The sequence below is a fragment of the Oncorhynchus nerka genome, linkage group LG22 (assembly GCF_034236695.1).
Source record: "Oncorhynchus nerka isolate Pitt River linkage group LG22, Oner_Uvic_2.0, whole genome shotgun sequence".
Taxonomy (NCBI): domain Eukaryota; kingdom Metazoa; phylum Chordata; class Actinopteri; order Salmoniformes; family Salmonidae; genus Oncorhynchus; species Oncorhynchus nerka.
In genome coordinates this window covers 11,497,100-11,511,930 of record NC_088417.1, presented here as the reverse complement: position 1 = coordinate 11,511,930, position 14,831 = coordinate 11,497,100, and the positions used below count along the sequence as shown (strand labels likewise).

At 42.4% G+C, this 14,831-nt stretch overlaps 1 long non-coding RNA gene across 2 annotated transcripts; it reads right to left on the bottom strand.

Moving 5' to 3' along the window:
• Positions 1–1,377, bottom strand: LOC135563744 (uncharacterized). Of its 2 annotated transcripts, none has more exons than XR_010460457.1 (3): positions 1,201–1,377; positions 384–493; positions 1–303 (listed from the first exon to the last, which is right to left on the bottom strand). It is a non-coding gene; the product is annotated as an uncharacterized LOC135563744 (long non-coding RNA). The 2 variants fall into 2 exon arrangements; XR_010460456.1 differs by having other exon boundaries at positions 1–283; positions 1,201–1,373.
• Positions 1,378–14,831: the final 13,454 nt, after the last annotated feature.

The window sequence follows — 14,831 nt, the reverse complement described above, 5'->3', positions numbered from 1 at the left end:
CTTGAAAATGGCTGTCTAGCAATGATCAACAACCAATTTGAAAGAGCTTGAAGAATTTTTTAAAAGAATAATGTGCAAATATTGTAGATTCCAGGTGTGCAAAGCTCTTATAGACTTACCCAGAAAGACTCACAGCTGTAATCACTGCCAGATGTGATTCTAATGTAACAGTTTCACTTCCGTCCCTCTCCTCGCCTCTATTTGGGCTCGAATAAAGGACCCTCTTTCAACAACTGCTTCCCAAGAAGCATCGTTAGCCATCGCTCCACAAAAGCCACGTTCCCTGCAGAGCAAGGGGAACAACTACTTCAAGGTCTCAGATTGAAATGCTATTAGCACACACCATGCTAACTAGCTAGCCATGTCACATCGGTTACACTCACCCTCCTTTTGACCTCCTCATTTTCCACAGCAACCAGTGATCCAGGTCAACCGCATCAATGTAACAGTATAACCAGCCATCAAGGACACCACGTGGTGTCAGAGGAAGGTCCTAAAATGTATATATGATTTATTTTTAATGACAGATACTTTGTTTAATTCTATTTTATTTTGTACCAATTTTTCCCCCCAATTTTGTGGTATCCAATTGGTAGTAACCGTCTTGTCTCATCGCTGCAACTCCCTTACGGACTCAGGAGATGCAAAGGTCGTGCGTCCTTCGAATCACAACCCAACCAAGCTGCACTGCTTCTTGACACAATGCCTGCTTAACCTGGAAGCCATCCACAACAATGTGTCAGAGGAAACAACATACACCTGGCGACGTGTCAGCGTGCACCTGGCCCGCCCCATGAGTCGTTAGAGCGCGATGGGACAAGGACATCCCTGGGGGTCAAACCCTCCCCTAACCCAGACGACGCTGGGCTGTTGTTTATTATCTATGCCTAGTCACTTTACCCCTACCTCCCTGTACATATTACCTCAATTACCCGGACTACCCTGTAACCTGTACCATATTATCCCCCCTGGAAATCATGTTACAGGAAGGTCAAATAGATAAATATGCTGAACACTATATGAATCACTCTAAACTGAATCTGAACTTTATTCTTCTTAAATTTCCCCATTACATGTCTAGTTTTCATGTGTGTATTGTTGGGAGTTATTTTGTCTGCATTTGTTTTGAGTGTTGATCAAGAGACACAAATGAGAATGCATTTGAGGTTGTTCATTAATTGCACTGTAGTAAAAACCCACCTGCTGGGTAAAGTACGTCCTCAGCTCCTGTCTCCTTCTCCCAGAAGGCCTTGGGCAGGTCAAAGAGGGTTTTGAAGAGAAGGGATATATCCTTTTGTCAAAATAAAATCCTTGCAAATGTAGGAGAACTTGTGCAGCAGGTTGGGAGAATTAATGTAGCAGGTTAGGATAATTAGATTAAGGTAAGAAAAAGGGTTAGGTTTAGCTAAAATAATACATAAAATCAACTTAAGAACCTCAATTTGACAAAAGCTGTATCCCATCTAGACATGACCATCAAAGCGGTACACCTTGCCCTGCAGGTCGATGGCTCCCGCCTGTGGCTCCCAGCCCACCATGCTCTTATTGGCAGATAGAAGTGATGTAATGAAAGAGGAAGTGGATGCAGGAGAAATGGAGGAGTGTGTGATAATCCATAAACTACAATTACAGTTACTCTGTTTCTGACAAAGTCTGTTTTTCATGCTGAAAGATAATGTGAGAACCGGGTATCTTTTACTGAACTCACATTTAATTTATCAAGTTGGATGGATTTTGGTTTATGAATTAGCTACATTTAAAAAAAAATCTCACACAAATTCCCATTCAAGCCTGTGAGATAGAGGAGAGGGAGATGGTTATATTGCAGAACGTTTCCTTTGTTGTATCAAGGGCGGACTTGACTACTTGGGGGCCTGTAACAAACTGCTGTTAAGGGGTCCCCTTCCCTCTAAAAGGGTTATTTACCCACCACACATACATTAACTGCAATGAATATTATTATCCCACAATGAAAAATATCTTGTGTATAAGTGTTTCATTTTGGGCAGTAATCAAATCAAATGTATTTATATAGCCCTTCGTACATCAGCTGATATCTCAAAGTGCTGTACAGAAACCAGGCCTAAAACCCCAAACAGCAAGCAATGCAGGTGTAGAAGCATGGTGGCTAGGAAAAACTCCCTAGAAAGGCCAAAACCTAGGAAGAAACCTAGAGAGGAACCAGGCTATGTGGGGTGGCCAGTCCTCTTCTGGCTGTGCCGGGTGGAGATTATAACAGAACATGTTTTCTTCCAAAACAAGGACATGTGTTTTGGAATGGTGACATAACCAGTTATTGAGTATAAGGTGGGAATTACTGTTTCACACAGGGGCGTGGGTGTTGCATAACTTTGTTAATGAAATAAATTAAATAACTATAACTATTTTGTTTGTTATTTGTAAAGTCAAGTTCCCTTTATCTAATATTAGGTTTTGGATGAAGATCTGATAACATTCAGTAAAAAAAGAAGCAAAATAGAGAACCAGAAAGGGGGGAAACCTTTTCATGTCATTGTATGTTCATGTGAAACCGACGTCAGTATGTGGTTAACAGTATATCTTCCACCACTGTCCCTGTCCCCATACCGGGCTCAAAATATTGGTCATCTGCTCACAAACACATGTCACCTCACTCCTTGACAACACACCAACCAATTGAAAAATCACCTGTACATTGAAATAAATTCATAATAATGTTATTGGGAGAGACTGTACCAGTAATGTGTATAAACCCTGGATCTCTAATGCTAGGTAACGGCCAATGAGAGACTTTAAATCCACCGGTCTCTATATATGGTACTCCCCAGAAGAATCAGTCCTCCATAATAATTAATAGAATTCTACAGTATTTAAATCAAATGTTTCATGGACTATATTACATGTATTTCAGTATTTTGTTGTAGAAGGGACAGTAAAGTTAGTACTCTTTTAAGAAAATACTTTAATATTTTTATTTTAACCAGGCAAGTCAGTTAAGAACAAATTCTTATTTTCAATGATGGCCTAGGAACAGTGGGTTAACTGCCTGTTCAGGGGCAGAACGACAGATTTGTACCTTATCAGCTCGGGGGTTTGAACTTGCAACCTTGCAACTAACGGTGAATACACTGTAAGCTATAAAAACAAAGAGAGTTGCACAATCTATATATATATATAAACTCCCAGTAATTTATTGGGTAAAACACCAACGTTTCGGCATCACTGTTCCTTCTTCAGGGTAAAGTCATGAATGCTTGAACCAGGTTATGCAGACAAACAGTGTAATTAGTGCAACCAATAACAATAGTGAGGGGTGTGTCACAATTATGAGGTTAATTAGAGTGAATTGAGTGAAACTGTTAAAAGACAATAGTTTACATCATATTGAATATATTAGCCTATTGTTATCATTAAAATTAGCATAAGATTAGCATCAACATACATTCTTGTTTAATTTAATTTCACATGTATTTAATTGTTTCCAATTTCATAAAATGTTGTTACATGTAATCTTTTGGTTCATCAATAATGCATAATAAGCATCATTAACAGGGGGAACATATTGGTTGTACGCTGATAAACTGTAGAAAGAATACATTAATTTATAAGCCTTCTTCATAAAACTATTGTTCATAAGAAGGGCCTGAGATCAAAGTCAATATTAAGACAGTGTAACGACATTCTTCGTTTGTCGAAAGAGAGGACCGAAATGCAACGTGGTGGTTACTCATGTCTTTAATGAATGAAATGACGATACATGAAATAACTATATAAACAAAACAACAAACAGAACGTGAAACCTAATTACAGCCTATCTGGTGAAACTACACAGAGACAGGAACAATCACCCACGAAATACAAAGTGAAACCCAGGCTACCTAAATACGGTTCCCAATCCGAGACAACGAGAATCACCTGACTCTGATTGAGAACCGCCTCAGGCAGCCAAGCCTATACAACACCCCTACTCAGCCGTGATCCCAATAATTACAAAAAAAACCAATACGAACCACAACATATAAACCCATGTCACACCCTGGCCTGACCAAACATATAACGAAAACACAAAATACTAAGACCAAGGCGTGACAGAACCCCCCCCCCCCCCCCCCCCCCTAAGGTGCGGACTCCCGGACGCACCTCAAAACCATAGGGAGGGTCCGGGTGGGCGTCTGTCCATGGTGGCGGCTCCGGCTCGGGACGTGGACCCCACTTCATTAAAGTAAAGGATTAAAGGATAATACACCCTCGCCGCCGACCATGGCCTAATAGTCCTCACCCAGATCCCCACTGGACTGAGGGGCAGCTCGTGACAGAGGGGCAGCTCGGGACAGAGGGGCAGCTCGGGACTGAGGGGCAGCTCGGGACTGAGGGGCAGCTCGGGACTGAGGGGCAGCTCGGGACTGAGGCAGCCCGGAACTGAGGGGCAGCCCGGAACTGAGGGGCAGCCCGGAACTGAGAGGAAGCCCAGTACTGAGAGGAAGCCCAGTACTGAGATGAAGCTCAGGCAGGTAGTAGGCTCCGGTAGATCCTGGCTGGCTGGCGGATCTGGAAGATTCTGGTTGACTAGCAGATCTGGAAGATTCTGGTTGACTGGCAGATCTGGAAGATTCTGGTTGACTGGCAGATCTAGAAGATCATGGCTGACTGGCGGATCTAGCTGCTCTATGCAGACTGACAGCTCTGGCTGCTTCATACAGACTGACAGCTGTGGCTGCTTCATGCAGACTGACAGCTCTGGCTGCTTCATACAGACTGACAGCTCTGACTGCTCCATGCAGGCTGACAGCACCCTGTAGACTGGCAGCTCCTTGCAGACTGACAGCTCCTTGCAGACTGGCAGCTCCTTGCAGACTGGCAGCTCTTTGCAGACTGACATCTCTGGCTGCTTCATGCAGACTGACAGCTCTGGCTGCTTCATGCAGACTGACAGCTCTGATTGCTCCATGCAGGCTGGCAGCGCCTTGCAGACTGGCAGCTCCTTGCAGACTGACAGCTCCTTGCAGACTGGCAGCTCTTTGCAGACTGGCATCTCTGGCTGCTTCATACAGACTGACAGCTCTGACTGCTCCATGCAGGCTGACAGCACCCTGCAGACTGGCAGCTCCTTGCAGACTGACAGCTCCTTGCAGACTGACAGCTCCTTGCAGACTGGCAGCTCTTTACAGACTGACAGCTCTGGCTGCTTCATGCAGACTGACAGCTCTGACTGCTCCATGCAGGCTGACAGCACCCTGCAGACTGGCAGCTCCTTGCAGACTGGCAGCTCTTTGCAGACTGACAGCTCTGGCTGCTTCATGCAGACTGACAGCACCTTGCAGACTGACAGCTCCCTGCAGACTGGCAGCTCAGGCTGCTCCGAACAGGCAGGAGGCTCCGGCAGCGCTGTAGAGGAGGAAGGCTCTGATAGCGCTGAACAGGCGGGAGACTCCGGCAGCGCTGTAGAGGAGGAAGGCTCTGGCTGCGCTAAACAGGCGGGAGGCTCCAACAGCGCAGGAGAGGAGACAGGGTCTGGCTGCGCTGAACAGGCGGGAGACTCCGACAGCGTAGGAGGGAAGGAAGGCTCTGGCTGTGTTGAACAGGCGAGGCGCACTGAAGGCCTGGTGCGTGGTGCTGGCACTGGTAATACTGGAGCGAGGACACGCTCAGGAAGCCTGGTGCGGGGAGCTGCTACCGGAGGACTGGTGTGTGGAGGTGGCTCTGGATAGACCGGACCGTGCAGGCGCACTGGAGCTCTTGAGCACCGAGCCTGCCCAAGCTTACCTGGCTCGACGCCCACTCTAGCCCGGCCAATACGAAGGTGCGCTCTACAGCATAACACGGTGTCTGCCCGGTCTCTCTAGCCCACCGGTAAGCACAGGGAGTTTGCGCAGGTCTCCTACCTGGCATAGCCATACTCCCTTTAAGCCCCCCCCCAATAATTTTTTTGGGTTGCTTTTCGGGCTTCCTTGCCAACCGTGTTCCCTCGTATCGTCGGCTCCTATCTCCGGCTGCCTCTGCTCTCCTAAGTGCCTCCACCTGTTCCCATGGGAGGCGATCTCTTCCAGCCAGTATCTCCTCCCAAGTGTAACAACCTTTACCATCCAACACGTCTTCCCATGTCCATTCTCCGAATAATTCATCCTCCTTTTGCTGCTCCTGCTGTCGCTGCCTGTTACCACGCCACTCGGTCCGTGTGTGGTGGGTGATTCTGTATCGACGTTCTTCGTTTTCGAAAGAGAGGACCGAAATGCAGCGTGGTGGTTACTCATGTCTTTAATGAATGAAACGACGATACATGACATAACTATATAAACAAAACAACAAACGGAACGTGAAACCTAATTACAGCCTATCTGGTGAAACTACACAGAGACAGGAACAATCACCCACGAAATACAAAGTGAAACCCAGGCTACCTAAATACGGTTCCCCATCAGAGACAACAAGAATCACCTGACTCTGATTGAGAACCGCCTCAGGCAGCCACGCCTATACAACACCCCTACTCAGCCATGATCCCAATAATTACAAAGAAAAACAATAAGAACCACAACATATAAACCCATGTCACACCCTGGCCTGACCAAACATATAACGAAAACACAAAATACTAAGACCAAGGCGTGACAGACAGTAGGGGTCAATGTTTGAAATACCTCCTCTCCTTGGTAGGCCAACATGCTCAATGCGTGTGTATATGTGTGTGTTTTTGAGTGAGGAGATGGGATGGTTAGCTTCAACAAAGTGAGCTGCTACTGGATAGTCAGTGTTATTACACCTGATTGAGCTGTGGTGGTTGTCACGCACTGACCTTAGAGAGCTTTTATGTCTCTATTTTGGTTTTGTCAGGGTGTGATTTGCATGGGCATTCTTTCTCTATGTTTTGTATTTCTTTGTTTTGGCCTTGTATGGTTCTCAATCAGGGACAGCTGACTATCGTTTTTTCTGATTGGGAACCATACTTAGGTAGCTTTTTCCCACCTATGTTTTGCGGGTAGTTGATTTTCTGTTTAGTGTTTTCTGCACCTGACAGGACTGTTTCAGTTTGCACTTTGTTCTTTTAGTTTCAGTGTTCAGTTAAATAAAGGTCATGAACACTTACCACGCTGCGCTTTGGTCCGATTCCTCCTCATCAGACGACGACACACGTTACAGTGGTCAGCTCTGCATTGTTTGAATTGTCTTTTCGGTTGTCCTACGTAGGCTTTTCCACATTAACATGTGATGAGATAGATTACTCCCTTTATCTTGCAAGAGATAATACCTCTAACAGGGATGTTTCCACCTGTATGTGGGTGTCTGAAGAAGGATGTTTTTGTAGTGCTATTACGCTGTGAGCATGAGCCACATTTGTAATTCCCATTTGGAATGGGTGTCAAGAGTGTCTGAGTGGGCTCATGGGGCAGGTCAGATCTCACTAAGATATCCTCAATATTGTGACCGCTTATAGACCACCAGTGGGTTGGTCCTTGAAGCGGTGTGCAATTGTTGTGGCTGATTGCAGAATATGCCAGTGCTTCTTCAGGATTGCTTTAATTTTCCCTGAACACTTGGTGTACTTAGTGCAAAAGTTTTTCTTCTTTGGTGTAGTTTTTAGCAATTCTTCTCGTGGTTTTTGAGATTTTCATCGTTGCATCATCAATCATTTTTTCCATGTAGCCTCTGATTTTGAAATTGTTTGTCATTTTCTTAGTATTGCTGTCAAAATCTGAATGTTGGCCACAGATTCGTTTAACCCTGCATAACTGGCTATATGGTAGACCATATCCTGAGTGGAAGGCGATGCATAATATCAGCATGTAGCAGAGTTTTGAGGTCTGTTGACCTTGTGTACAAGTCTGTATGTTATGCATCATTCTCGTTGATGATCCATAAGTCCAGGTAGTTTATATTTCTCTCAACAGTCTGCATGGTGAATTTGAGATATTCAGAGCTTTCGTTTAGCAGAGTTTGGAATTCATTTATTTCCTGCTGACTTCCTTCCCAGAGCACAAAGACATCATCTATGTATCTCTTCCATGAGAGGATTTTAGAAAGTAGGGAGTGTGTCTCTGTTTTGTAAGTGGTTCCTCAAATTGTTCCACATACATTTTCTCATAGTTGGGGGCAAAGGAAAAAGGAAAACTCTGACTCAAAGATGAAGCAGCTATTGGATAATACCAATTTAGTGAGTTTCAAGATGCAATCATTGGCTGGAGAAACTCTACTGAAGGAAGTGTTGCAGGTCACAAAATATAATTTAAAAGTCTGCATTAAGGTGTCTGTAATAGAATATACTTGTCTAAAACAAATATAGACATTAATAAATGCGTTTCTATATCTTCCAACATCTGTTTTACACTGGAGGAGGAGTAACAAGATGGCTGTGCAGTGGCTTCCAAACAGCGGCCCCTGTCAGTCATCTAGGGTTAATACATATCATTGAACTGAATTGAAAAAACTTCAGAACCTCCCTGATGTTGTCCTTTATGTTGCAGGTGTTTTGGCCTGCTTTGGTCAACGAGATTTGTCAACCAGTTACACTAATAAATACTACTCCAGGATTGAGAGTCAACCATTCCATGCAACAGACAATAAAACGTATGTTAATATAGTTGTCAGGGGTAAGAGACAATTGAACTTTTAACCAACTTTTTTTCCTGTTTATATTCCTTTCATCAAAGATAAGAGTAGAACAAGTGGACAGTTTAACTATTAGTGTAAAATATCTTCATCTGCAATGTATTACAGATTTGCCTTTCAAGTCCCATCATTACTGTCTCAGGTGAGGTGAAGGAAGGGACCCCTGTCAGTTTGAACTGCTCTGCTGTCGCTCCCTGTCCCGAACACCCCCCTGAGCTGACATGGACTCTCCCAACACAGTTCACAACTGAGAACAAACTGCAGGAGAATCCAGACCAAACCAAATCAGTTCTCTCCATGGTGAACTTCACTCCGTCATATCTTCATCATGAGAAGAACATCACTTGTACCTCAGTCTACCCAGTAGGGACAAGCAACAAGACAGCTGAACATAACATGATGCTTAACGTTTCATGTAAGATTTAGTAACCGGTTCCTGAAGAATAGATCATTCTATCATGTTTTCACTGATGATTGTAATAGAGTGGTTTTGATGAGACTATTCAATATACCATATCCAGATACATTGTAAATGAACCCCTCTTTTTAGGATCTTAATTTGATCACTATATTGTTGCTTTGAAGTTTATTGCATTGTGGGAAACACATATAAGCTTTATGATTTGCATATATTCACCAAAATCCTGCACTAAAACATGGTTATATTAATAGTATTGCACTTTTCATGCAGTCTTATTTTGTCCAGCTAATAGACTCACCACCAATGGATCAACATTACGGAGGAAACGTTCAAGTCCTTTTGCTGCAGGATTATTTCACTGCAACAATACTGGATAAATTAAGATCTTACATCTGTACATCTACAGTAAGTGTGCAATTTGTAATATTACACAATGTGCAAAATGTTTCCTCTTTTTGGAACAGATGGCTATAATGTGTGCTTTATTTACAGGGCATGAAGAGCCTGTTAACCCAAAGGTTTTTGAGATTGTAGGAAAAACCTTGGGGTTGATTTTCCTTTTCAGCCTGATCGTATTCTTTGCATGGTAAAAAGATATTCCCAGCCTCAATTTTAACATATTTATCATGCTGATTGTGCTTTTGTATATGAAAACCTAAATGATGTCAAAGGAGAACATCTAGACTCCCCAGTGGGTTTGACATGACAGACCGTTCACAGGGACTGGTGGGAATGGTAGAATAACCTTTTAAAACCCATCTAGAATGTGTGTTTCAGGAAGAATTGAATGAATTCTGTGTTGTGTAACCAACTGTAACTATGAAGTCATTATTCTTCTGATGTGTTGGTCCTGACAACTGTTCCTTTCTCTGTGTTCTCTCCACAGAACTCCCCGGTTGGGACAGTGTGCTCTAACCAGGCCACGGTCAGTAGAGGGAACCAGTAACCACCACTTAACAACCTAGATGGTCTTTAAGCACAAGCCAATAAAAGAGGTGCGTGTTAATTATTTTTCCAATGTGTATTAAGTGTTTTTATGTACAATATTGTCATTGTGTATTAGTTTTAAATGTATACTTTTGTTACATTTATAATTGTGTGCTCTTTGATTATCTGCATATTTGTAGAATTTGCTGGGATGAAAGGTATTTAACTGTAACAATAATGGTGATATGATGATGCAGGCTACTCTTTATTTTGGACCATTTATTTTGAGTGTTGAGTTCACAGAGCATCTGTTTAATGGGTTCCAGTATAGAGGAACTGCTGAGTTCAACTAGCTCACTGAAGGCAGATTAAGACCATATAAAGTCAATGATGACTGAGGAGAGAAGACACAGTTAGTTGGTGAGACAGTGGTCTGATACAAGACAGGAAGTTGGTGAAGTAAGTCTACATGATGGCAGAATGGTGTTAACATCTACTAGTCACTGTTTATCTTCTGTTGTGCATCTTTTGCGCAGCTCCCAGAATAACTATATCATCTACTTTCAGTTTATATCTATTTAGAAGTTATCGCGTCAGGTTTATGTTGAGTGTTAAATCGAAGAAACAATTGAGACTGAATCTATTAAGGTTGTTTATTAATTGCCCTGCAATAAAAACCTTTACATTCAATTTCCATGAAATGTTTTGGTCTTATTGGTCCAACATTTAACATATCTCATTAAAATTGATTAAATTGAGATTTTGTGTCACTGTTCTACACACAATGTGGAATTATGTTTTTAGACATGAAAATGAAAAGCTAAAAGTCAATATGTATTCAACACCCTTTCTATGGCAAGCCTAAATAAGTTCAGGAGTAAAGATTTCCTTAACTAGTCATATGAGTTGCATGGATTCACTTTGTGTGCAATACTAGTTTTTAACATGATTTTTAAATGACTCCCTCATCTCTGTACCCCACACATACAATTTTCTGTAAGGTCCCTCAGTCAAGCAGCAACTTTCAAACAGATATAAACAGCCTCACAAAGAAGAGCACCTGTTGGTAGATGGGTAAAAATAAAAGAAATCTGACATTGAAAACCCCTTTGAGCGTAGTGAGTTTATTAATTACACATTGGATGGTTTATCAATACACCCAATCACTACAAAGATACAGGCGTCCTTCCTAACTCAGTCGCCGGAGAGGAAAAACACTGCACAGGGATTTCACCCACAGGAGGTTGGTGGCACCTTAATTGGGGAGAACGTACTCGTGGTCATGGCTGGAGCAGAACAGGTGGAATGGTACCAAATACATCCAACATGTTTTCCATGTGTTTGATTCCATTCCATTTGCTCCGTTCCAGACATTATTATGAGTTGTCTTCCCCTCAGCAGCCTCCACTGATTTCACCATAAGGTCAATGGTGACGTTAAAACAGTTACATAGTTTAACGGCTGTGATTGGAGAAAACTGAGGATGGATCAGCAACATTGTACTTACTCCATAATACTAACCTAAATGACAAAGTGAAAAGAAGGAAACATGTACAGAATTAAAATATTCCTAAACATGCATTCTGTTTGCAATAAGGCACAAAAGTAAAACTGCTTAAAAATGAGCAAAGAAATTAACTCTATGTCCTGAATAAAAAGTGTATGTTTGGGGCAAATCCAACACAACACATCACTGAGTACCACTCTTCATATTTTCAAGGTGATGGCTGCCCATGTTATGGGCCTGCTATTTAATCCATTTTTAATTCAAGTTGCAAAACAACAGAATGTGGAATAAGTCAAGGGGTCCTTTCTGAAGACACTGAGGATACCAAACATTAGGAACACCTTCCTAACTTTGAGTTGAAACCCCTTTTGTATTCAGAACAGCCTCAGTTCATCAGGTAATGGACTCTACAAGGTGACGAAAGCGTTCCACAGGGATGCTGGCCCATTATGACAGCAATGCTTCCTACAGTTGTGTCAAGTTGGGTGGTGGTGTCGTGGAAATTTCCTCTATTTACCAAATCATGAGAGCAAACCACACACACAAGTCAGAGTTAGTTATCAAAGTCCATCTTTAATTATATGAGCTCTATCACAATCCTGTGACTCTCAGGTAATTCAGTGTCTCTCAGTGAATTCTCTGAGAGCCCTCTACACACTGCAGCTGAGTTCCTTTTAATAGCAAAGAACACACATAGTCAGACAGCATCGGCATAATTCATTGTTCAGCTTTGTCTCCTCTCTCAACCTCAGAACCATAACCCAATCCTCCATATCAACAGGCATTTATCAAATTGTCATTTAGATACAACCAATCCTAAATACAACCAATCCTGGACAAGATCACAGAGACACATTGACTGGCACACAGACATTGTGGAGCAAAAGATATGTTTACACATGATGACACTTTGACCTCTCCCCTCTCTGCGGCCCATGCAACTTAGTCTTGACATAGAACAGATAACTGCAAACCCGCCACAGTATTATACAAAAATACCATTCTGATGAGAAGTAACTTACACACATTTGATGAATATAAAACATCTTACATATGTTACCAACAAATTCTGATTCTTCCACGACATTCCCCTCTCAAGGGACTCAGTCCCTTCTGAAGAATCAGAATAGTAACATACTCAATATTTAAACATTCAAATCCCCTTAATGTCAAATACCTTAGCTTATATGTAAGCTTTCTCCCTTCTGAAACTAAGATTACAACCTTTATTCTACAAGACAAACTTGCACATGTTTAATAACACAGAATAATCCATTTGAGGAAAAATAAAAACATAACATATAAATGCTCTTTAAATTACATGAGAACCAGTGTCTAAACACAGGCCTCCTCACAACATATAGGACAGACATCCCTCTAAGTCCTCATGCTCAGAAATATACTCAGGAATAGAGAATAGGTCATTGAAATCATTCATATTCCAAATCATAAGTAACAACCCAACTATTTATCAAACCAATATTTAGAATATCATTCCTCAGTGATTCAAATTTGTCTTATCACTCAAAGTAAAAACCTCAATTTAACACACATCAATATTAGCAGATTTACATACAGTATAATTATCCCATAATTCTACTATTAACTTTTTTAATCATGATTATAATACAGACCAGTATCTCAATGCATTCTTAATCTAAATTACTACAATTTACATGGTGTAGACCTCTTCAATCAACCTGATACCACAAAAATATAAACAATTTGAATGGCACAGTTTGATTAAACCCCCCTTACACAGGCACGGCATCTTCTGGCATCTTCGTTTTTCTTCAGATAGCTTTACAGTTCAAAGTGGACGGCCCATGATAATGTCCCAATTTCAATGTCTCATCTTTACCACTCATGTCTTGTCCATTCGTCAACCAATATACCAGCATCATAAGAAAATGTTAGAACAGATCTTTCTCCATGATCTCTCCAAGTGGACTCATCACAGTATGACAGAACCATGAAAGAAAAGCAGTTGATAGCTTAGATCTGATACTGTACACCAATTTCTGGCTTCAAATCAAATCATAATCAAATTTTATTTGTCACATACACATGGTTAGCAGATGTTAATGCGAGTGTAGCGAAATGCTTGTGCTTCTAGTTCCGACAATGCAATGATAACCAACAAGTAATCTAACTAACAATTCCAAAACTACTGTCTTATACACAGTGTAAGGGGATAAGGAATATGTACATAAGGATATATGAATGAGTGATGGTACAGAGCAGCATACAGTAGATGGTATCGAGTACAGTATATACATATGAGATGAGTATGTAGACAAAGTAAACAAAGTGGCATAGTTAAAGTGGCTAGTGACATAAGAATGCAGTCGATGATCTAGAGTACAGTATATACATATGCATATGAGATGAATAATGTAGGGTAAGTAACATTATATAAGGTAGCATTGTTTAAAGTGGCTCGTGATATATTTACATCATTTCCCATCAATTCCCATTATTAAAGTGGCTGGAGTTGGGTCAGTGTCAATGACAGTGTGTTGGCAGCAGCCACTCAATGTTAGTGGTGGCTGTTTAACAGTCTGATGGCCTTGAGATAGAAGCTGTTTTTCAGTCTCTCGGTCCCAGCTTTGATGCACCTGTACTGACCTCGCCTTCTGGATGATAGCGGGGTGAACAGGCAGTGGTTCGGGTGGTTGATGTCCTTGATGATCTTTATGGCCTTCCTGTAACATTGGGTGGTGTAGGTGTCCTGGAGGGCAGGTAGTTTGCCCCCGGTGATGCGTTGTGCAGACCTCACTACCCTCTGGAGAGCCTTACGGTTGAGGGCGGAGCAGTTGCCGTACCAGGCGGTGATACAGCCCGCCAGGATGCTCTCGATTGTGCATCTGTAGAAGTTTGTGAGTGCTTTTGGTGACAAGCCGAATTTCTTCAGCCTCCTGAGGTTGAAGAGGCGCTGCTGCGCCTTCTTCACGACGCTGTCAGTGTGAGTGGACCAATTCAGTTTGTCTGTGATGTGTATGCCGAGGAACTTAAAACTTGCTACCCTCTCCACTACTGATCCATCGATGTGGATAGGGGGTGTTCCCTCTGCTGTTTCCTGAAGTCCACAATCATCTCCTTAGTTTTGTTGACGTTGAGTGTGAGGTTATTTTCCTGACACCACACTCCGAGGGCCCTCACCTCCTCCCTGTAGGCCGTCTCGTCGTTGTTGGTAATCAAGCCTACCACTGTTGTGTCGTCCGCAAACTTGATGATTGAGTTGGAGGCGTGCATGGCCACGCAGTCGTGGGTGAACAGGGAGTACAGGAGAGGGCTCAGAACGCACCCTTGTGGGGCCCCGTGTTGAGGATCAGCGGGGAGGAGATGTTGTTGCCTACCCTCACCACCTGGGGCGGCCCGTCAGGAAGTCCA